General features: G+C 33.3%; 1 long non-coding RNA gene across 1 annotated transcript; it reads left to right on the top strand.

Moving 5' to 3' along the window:
* The first annotated feature begins 576 nt into the window (after positions 1-576).
* Positions 577-5,097, top strand: LOC121987881. Its single transcript, XR_006113753.1, has 3 exons — positions 577-882; positions 4,109-4,196; positions 4,913-5,097. It is a non-coding gene; the product is annotated as an uncharacterized LOC121987881 (long non-coding RNA).
* The last annotated feature ends 2,178 nt before the right edge of the window (positions 5,098-7,275 follow it).

The raw sequence follows: 7,275 nt of genomic DNA, 5'->3' as shown, positions 1-7,275 counted from the left end.
ATATGCCTGTGAGAGATTCTATCATGACCATTAATATGAACACTACTAGAAAAGTCATTTTTAACGACGAATATTAATGAAGGTATCAAATATCATCATTATTGGTGGTTCAATAACGACGAAATTTAGTGACCGTCGTTGATGTATATGCATTAACAATGGTATTTTATCCCGTCGTTAATGTTTTATCATTAACGATCGTATTTTTTGTTTTGGTCGTTAATGTTGTACCTTTAACGATGAGATTTCCTCCCGTCGTTATTACAAGACCTTCAACGATGAATTTTTTTCTCCCGACGTTATTACTTTTTCAATTTTCCATTTACCTTCAATGATATTTTATTTTTTAAAAAATAATATCAAATTAATATCAAAGGTAATCCTAGTTATTTTTTATTTATTTTCCTATTATAAATATGATCTATTATTATATTTTCTGAATGACATTTAATTTTAAATATCATTATAAATATTTTTTAATAATATTTATTAAAATAAATTATTTTAAATATTAAAAGAATCATATTAGATAATTTATGATGACAAACTTAATTAATGTTCACCATATTATAACATATCCTAACCTAATTACCTCTAGTGCTGATCCTTATTTTTTCCTACGCCGATTTCCTCCCTAGCTAGCACACGCCGCCGATTCTTTCTGCTGTCGTCGATTCTGCTTTTGCCGTCGTCGTTATTCTCACCGACGCTCACATCCTTGTCGCCGATCCTCTCACTTTCTCCTCCCTAACCTGCTCTCACCCGTCGCCGCTCCTCTCACACATGCTCACGCATCTCTGTCCATGTCGCCGCCACTGCCAGCCGCCGGCCTCCATCGTGCGTCTCCACCACGATTCAGCAGCACTCCCTGAAGCTTTAAAGGTCTTTCCTTGTTACTTTTCGTTTTCTTCTTTAAAGGTCTTGCTTAATTCCTGCACAAGATTAATTAGGTAATATGAAGTGAATCATGGAAAAACAGAATCGGTAGTTAAATTCCAACTATTTTTGTTACCTTTTGTTTTCTTCTTTAAAGGTCTTGCTTTTACCTACTGCATTCTCTCAAATGTCACTCTTTTTGTTTCTACTATGTACTTATTTATTGGTTGAAATTGGTAATTTGAACATAAATGTTCATAGAATAACACAGATTACGAGCATGAAGCTAAGGTAGCAGCTTTACTAGAAGTTTTGGAAAGTAAACTTTCTTTGTGGATTCACATATTTATTGAAATAGTAGATTGTATTTTTTTATACTTGAATTTGTAGCCTACAGTTCTTATTATACTTGAATTTCACTTGTGGCACCATTCTTTATTTATGAGTGTTAAATTCAGTATACATACATTTTAAAATTCAACAAGGTTGGATTATTCATTATTCTTGAAAATCAAATGCTTAGAATTGTCAATGCTTGTTGTTAAATTGAAGGTTTGATTAGTTTGTAACGGATTCTCCTACCAATTTTGGGGCACTATTTTATAAACTATCAAGTTTAACTATATTGCAGAAAGAACGTAACTAATATCTGGTGATCAAAATGGTAACATTAGAGTATGAGATTGTTGGTTGCTACTCGGAAAGCCTATAGGTTCCACTGTACAAAAATTTTGTACAAAGATCTGAACTTTTTCCTAGCTACCATGTGTTCTTTTAAATTAAATTTTGGATCTCCTGCGGAACTTAACACGTTTGATCCAAAACTTAATTTATTTGTTCTTTTAGGTTTTGACTTGGATCTCCTGCGGAACTTAACACGTTCGACCCAAGTCTCCTTAAGTTATTAATTTCATTAAATATTAATTTCCATAAAAGGTTCCCAGTACTGACGTGGCGAGGCACATGGCCTTCTTGGATATGGGAGCAACCACCACCGACTAGACAAAACCTTTAATAGAAAGCTAATATTTAATTTCCTAAAATAACTTTAGGTTAACCAAAGAGAACAATCAAATCACAAGGAAAAGAAAGAAACAAAGAACACAACTTCAAAAACATATTCGAAATACTAGAACGTAAGCCTCTTGTATTTGGTATTATTTCCATAAATAACTAGCATGATGCGGAAATAGAAATTACTAGTTATACCTTGTAGAAAAACCTCTTGATCTTCTACCGTATTCCTCTTCTAACCTCGGACGTTGTGTGGGCAACGATCTTCCAAGATGAGAAACCACCAACCACCTTCTTCTCCTCCAAGCAAGGTTCGGCCACAAAAGAAAAGCTTCACCAAGGAGAAAAACCAAAATACTAACCAAGCTCCAAGAGATGCTAGCTTTCTCTCCTTCTTCTTCTTCTTCTCCGAGTAGTATCCGGCCACCACAAGAACTCCAAGGGAGAGGGAGAGGTTCGGCCACCACAAGAGGAAGAGAAGGAGATGATGGCCGGACACACCAAGGAACAAAAGAGGGAGAGGAATAATAGATCTTGTGTCTTGTGAAGGCACCTTCACCCCTTCTTTTATATTCCTTGGCCTAGGTAAATTAGGAAATTTAATTACAATAAATTTTCCTTAATTTCCTTGACATGATTTAATTGAGAAAAATAAAATAATATTTCCCCAATTAAACAATGATGGCCGGCCAAATCAATAGGAAGCAAATTGGACAAGTTTTAATCAACAATTAAAACTTTCCTTATTTGTTTCCGGAAATTTTAAAAAATAAAATTTCTCTTTAAAATCTCTTCATGGTTAATAAAAGGAAATATCTATAATTTTAATTTTATTAACATGTGAATAATTTTAAAGAGAAAATAAAACATCTCTCCAATCTACAAATAAGGAAAGAGATCTAATCTCTTTCTTTAATCTTTTGTAAATATTTTACAAGAGAGATATTTTAATTTTAATTCTCTTTTAAATTAAATCTTCCACATAATAATAAACATTAAAATTAAATTTTCTTTAATTAATTATGGTCGGCCCTACTAGCTTGGGTTCAAGCTAGGCCACCACACTTCCTAGGCCGGCCTAGCTTGGTTCCCAAGCTAGCTTGGCCCCCCTTTAGGTGGGTATAGAAGGTGAGTATATGTGGGTATAGTACTTATAAATAAGAGGCTACGATAGGGACCGAGAGGAGGAATTGGTTTGGTCTCCGATAAAATTAAGCATCCCATGTTCGCCCAACACAACTTAATTTTATCAATGATAATTCATTCCACTAGAGAACTATCATTGAACTCGCACCAATCCCAAATTACATTTTGGGCTCCTTCTTATTATGAGTGTGTTAGTCTCCCCGTGTTTAAGATATCGAATGTCCACTAATTAAGTGAGTTACCGACAACTCTTTTAATTAATATCTAAGTCCAAGAGTAGTACCACTCAACCTTATTATCATGTCGGACTAAGTCCACCTGCAGGTTTAACATGACAATCTTTATGAGCTTCTTGAGGACATTATCAACCTAGTATCACTAGGACACAGTTTCCTTCTATAATCAACAACACACACTATGAGTGATACCATTTCCCAATTTATCGGGTTTATTGATTCATCGAACTAAATCTCACCCATTGATAAATTAAAGAAATAAATATCAAACATATGTGCTTGTTATTATATTAGGATTAAGAGCACACACTTCCATAATAACTGAGGTCTTTATTCCTTTATAAAGTCAGTATAAAAGGAACGACCTCAAATGGTCCTACTCAATACACTCTGAGTGTACTAGTGTAATTATATAGTCAAGATAAACTAATACCTAATTACACTACGACTTTCTAATGGTTTGTTCCTTTCCATTCTGGTCGTGAGCTACTGTTTATAATTTATAAGGTACTGATAACATCATCTTCTGTATGTGACACCACATACTATGTTATCTACAATATAAATTAAATGAACAACTACAAACAAATGTAGATAATTAGACCAAATGTGATTCTTTATTCATAATGAATGTTTACAAAGCTTAGGCTTTCAGTATACACTCCAACAGAGATCTCACTGTAAATTCATGCAGCTGTGAGTTAGTAAGTACATTTGTTTTGATATGAGATCTGATTGAAAAAAAATATTCAGATGTTAACTTGAAATGCTATTATTTAGTAATAAATTAAAAGGGATATGTCCCAAATTCACTTGCCCATATTACATAGTTGCAGGTTCAGTCTGATTGTGATGTGGGATGGAAGCTTGGTTGTTGCTGCAAATAATCATGGAACATGTTATGTCTGACGCTTACTAAAAGAGGTATCAAGTTTTGTTTGTTTCAATAGTTGATATCATTTTTGTCATTTAATTTATCAATCTAGGATTTCTTTTGTATTACAAGCACATAATGGCTATATCTTAAAGTGTTTGCTTTATCCAGAATTTTGTGGTCCCAATGAGTAACTATTAGTTGTCATTACTCTGCTATTAACTATTAAATAAATCTGTGGTGGTTGTTTATTATTATTCTTATTGGATTTGATAATTATCCTCATTGAAATAGTTGCCTCGTTTACCAATTGTCAATTTAAGTACCATGTCTAAGAGATTCATGATTTTAAATCTTGACATGTGATGTGTTATATTACTTTTAAGTATCTTGCTACTGCTAATCACACTATACAAATATGGAATGTAGATAGCTTTATCTTAGATAAGACTTTAACAGGCATGCAAATCGTTATCTAGTGTAGTGGATCTTTGGTATACAATACTAGTGGTATTTTACTTTAAACTAAGGCTTTTGTTAAATTGGTTAATAATCCTTACAGAGACCTTTATTTTGCAAACCTTTATATTAGTCAAGAAATGTTTGTGCTAAATGTTGTTTAATATCTACTATTCATCTCTTATTCTTTTTATTATCTCTTTTGTTTGTTGAAATTAAATTGTAGGTCTAATATTTTGTATATCAAGATTTCTTTATTATTTTAAAGATCTTATTGTAATACTCATTTTTTGCATATTTTTTATAGGTATTGGAGGTTTGATGCGAAATGGACTTTTTTGGAGATCTTAAGAATGCCAAACATTTTTATATATGAAGACTTTAGAGGAATGAATACTCTTGATGTAAATGGATTTGAATTTTACAAGTTTAAGGATGTAAAGCATGAACTAATGGATGATATTTTAATAAATATGGTATTTTTATTTTTAATATATTGTGTTTTTACTTTTGTTAGCCTTATTTCATCTTTAATTAATATTTTGACAGGTTCGGAAAAATAAATTGCGTATAGGTAATAAGAATGAAACAAACACCTATAATGACGGTATTTTTTATCGTCGTTATAGCTTTAACAATCATTAACCGTCGTTGTTATTATTAACGATGGTATTTATGATCGTCGTTTTTGCCATTAACGACGGTATTTAAATCCGTCGTTACTATCATTAACGACGGTAGTGAATACCGTCCTTAATAGCTATTAATGACGGTATTTTATTTCCCGTCGCTAATTAATTCCCGACGGGTACTTTTAGCTACAACTTCATACGGTATTTAATCCCGTTGTTGATGAGTTTTAACGACGGGAATTGCCCTTTTAACGATAGGAAATCTTGTCGTTAAAGGGTATTTTTTTAGTAGTGGAAATTAATGATGATTTCGTAACGTCTCAACATTTAATGACAACATTAAAACTATTAATAATGATTTCGTAACGTAAATCATTAATACTCTTAAAATGTCATTTTAATTTCTACATTCGTCTTAATGACCATAATTTAGTCATTTATTGCAAGCAAGGTAAGAGCTCCTATATAAGGAGGTTGGATCTTGAGTAAAAAAAGAGAATCAAAAGTAAAAGAATTTCTTCATCTTTGTTTCCCGATTCTTTTCTCTCAATTGTGCCTCCGCTCAGTTAAACTACTCGTGATAGTACTTAGGTGCATTCTCAGTTCGTCACGTACAACTAGTGTTTGGCTGTGTGCGTAGTTCTGCCATTGTATTATGAGAAATAGACAACCCGAGAGAATTTCAAAGCACAGCCGGAGTGGAACGAATCTGTTTCAAGGAAACTGCGTTGAGCGCATGCCTTGACATCTTCCTCGACGAATTCCTTTTCCGATTCTACTATGCACTGCATTAACTTCGCGACTCGGACTACTGAAAGTTTGGCAGAACCAGTTCCGTTAGTAACCTGAGATTATCAACTCAGGTTATCTCGATAGATAAATTTAATTTAATTTGATGTATTTAAATTTAGCCAATTTCTAATATTTTCCACAATAGATTCTCTAACAATATCTTCTTGTAAGTTATTGGTCCTTGACTTGGTATCAATATCATCATCAATCTATGTAGAGGTAGACCTCATCTACGATGAAACTTGGTAGAAAGTTCCAAGGTATCTCCGGATTTTCATTGAGCTTTATGAAATAAAAATTTTAAAGAAAACTTTAATGAGGTAAGATTTGAAGTTTATAGTTTAAGAACGGTAGAATTTTAAATTTACCTTTCCATCTCAAAATTAATAATAAGGTGGGATTAGTAATTCCGCGCAGAAGAACAACATGATCTGTGGACCTGAGCTTTTGACTATTTTGACTTTGACTTCCATGTCAACCGCTCTTCTCTGCTTTGACCTATCTTTGGCGGAGCCCCTTTTCATAACCATATCACAAGTTTCCCTTCAAGTCTAGTCGAAGGAGATTTTAAGTCCGATTGATTGAACAATTAGTATGTTCTGCAACTCTTCTCCCCGATCAGGTGTTCTAGGGTTTAGAGTCGTTGCTCGACTATGACATTCATTGTTTCTATTATTTGTCAAGAAGCTAACTTCTCCTCGACCGGACGTACTAGGATTTAGAGCCGTCACTCAGCTGTGAACATCACTGTTCCTACTACTTTCCAGGAAGCTAATTTCTTCTCCGATCAGTGAATCATACTCCGAGGTTGATGCCGGTCGGATCTAACACGGACAACACTTAACTGCTCTTTAACTCCTTTCTTATATCTTTTCTGAGCGGTCACTCATACTCCGAGGTTGATACTGTGCTCGGATCTAACACGGACAACACTTAACCGTTCTTTAACTTCTTTCTGATATCTTTTCTGAGCGACCACCCTCACTTAGTGTCTTTTAATTATGGGTGACATTATCATAATTTCTTGGAAACCGTTCAAATCCTTATCAATTAATATAAAGTACGTTGACCATGCCTTTTAATCATACGTTTATATTCCTGATTAATGTCACATGTGATTGAGTGCTATTTTTTTTTTTATTATTTTATCAAGTTAGTATTTTGAAGGTATTTTTTTTCTTTGCAATATTAGTGTCTTGAGTTTATTTAAATGATTTTTTAGTTGGTTTGAGGTTTTTAGTTTTTG

The sequence above is a fragment of the Zingiber officinale genome, chromosome 5B, assembly GCF_018446385.1.
Source record: "Zingiber officinale cultivar Zhangliang chromosome 5B, Zo_v1.1, whole genome shotgun sequence".
In the NCBI taxonomy this organism is placed as follows: domain Eukaryota; kingdom Viridiplantae; phylum Streptophyta; class Magnoliopsida; order Zingiberales; family Zingiberaceae; genus Zingiber; species Zingiber officinale.
This window is presented reverse-complemented; position numbering and strand designations above follow the sequence as displayed.